The sequence below is a fragment of the Galeopterus variegatus genome, unplaced genomic scaffold, assembly GCF_000696425.1.
Source record: "Galeopterus variegatus unplaced genomic scaffold, G_variegatus-3.0.2 Scaffold10605, whole genome shotgun sequence".
Taxonomy (NCBI): Eukaryota; Metazoa; Chordata; class Mammalia; order Dermoptera; family Cynocephalidae; genus Galeopterus; species Galeopterus variegatus.
Window position 1 is genome coordinate 10445 of NW_007736716.1, and position 1750 is coordinate 12194.

Sequence of the window (1750 nt, forward strand, 5' to 3'; positions counted from 1 at the left end):
TTGTTGCAAATGGCAGTATTTCATTCGTTTTTATAGCTGAGTAATATTCCATTGTGTATATTATAATATTATGCCTTTTTGCTAGATAGATCCCTTTATCATTATATAGTGGTCTTCTTTGTATCTTTTTATGGTTTGGGGGTTAAAGTCTATTTTATCCAGTATAAGAATAGCTACTCCTGATTGTTTTTGGTTTCCATTCGCATAGTATATCTTTTTCTGTCCCTTCAGTCTTAGTCTGTGTGTGTCTTTACAGGTGAGATGAGTCTCTTGTAGACAACATATAGTTAGGTCTAGCTTTGTAATCAAATGAGCCAGTCTGTGTCTTTTGAGTAGGGAATTTTAATCCATTTACATTTAGGGTTGTTATTGACAGGTATTGTTTTATTGCTGACATTTTACCACTTTTTGTTTAGATGTTTAAAACACCTTTTGTTCCTTTCTTCCACTTTTGTTATTCATTTTCTATGTTTGTTGTGTTTTCAAGGTGGTAAGATTTAGTTTCTTTTTCTCATTTGCATTATTGTTTTAACAACGGGTTTTGGTTTTTATGTGTTTATTTGTCATAGTGATTATCGTTTTTCAGATTTCAGATGCAGGACTCCCTTGAGAATTTCTTGCAGGGCTGCTTGTGTGGTGGTGAGCTCCTATCATTTTTGTTTGGGGAATAAACTATTTCTCCCTCATTTCTAAAGGATAGAGTTGTTGGGTATAGTATTCTTGGCTGGCAATTTTGTTTTCTTTTAATATATTGAATATATCATCCCATTTTATTCTGGCCTGTACAGTTTCAGTTGAGAAGTCTGCTTTTAGTCTGATATGTGCTCCCCTATAGGTGACTTAATGCTTTTCTCTTGCTGCTTTTAGAATTCTCTCTTTGTCTTTGAGCTTTTCCAGTTTGACTATAATGTGCCTTGGAGAAGATCTTTCTGAATTGAATCTGTTTGCAGATCTTTGGGCTTCTTGGATCTGAAGGTCCATGTCTCTCCCAATACCTAGTATGTTTTCCTTTATTATTTCCTTAAATAGGTTTTCAATGCCTTTTCCTTTCTCCTCCTCCACTTCTGGAATACCCATGACTCATATGTTTGTGCACTTGAGGTTGTCTGCTAGCTCTCTTAGATTTTCATTTTTTAAAATTCTTTTTTCTTTTTTTTGTCACTTTGGTTATTTCAAAATACCTTCTTCTAGACATGAAATTCTTTCTTATGCTTGCTCTCCTGCTGCTTAAGCTCTGTTGTGTTTTTTATTTCATTGAATGAATCCTTCAATTCTAAGAGTTCCACTACATTCTTTTTCAAAGTTTAATTTCTTTGTAAATTTCCTCCTTTATATCCTGAATATTTTTTCTCATTTCATTGTGTTTTCTAAATGAGTCTTCTCTTATCTCTTTGAGCTTTCTTAAGATCTCTGCTCAGAATCCCTTTTCAGACATTTCATGTGTTTCCTGCTTTATGGGTCTGGTACTTGAGAATTACTATATTCCTTTGGTGGTGTCATATTTTCTTGTTTATTATTATAACTAGTACCTCTACATTGATATCTAGTCATCTGGTAGAGCAGTTTTTTGTTCTATTACTCTCAAACACAATAAAAGTCATATACAGCAAACTCACTGCCAATATCAACGTGAATGGGGGAAAGTTGAAAGCTTTTCCCTTAAGAACGAGTGCAAAACGAGGATGCCCCCTCTTACCATTCCTTTTTAACATAGTATTGGAAGTCCTAGCCAGAACAATCAGGCAAGAGA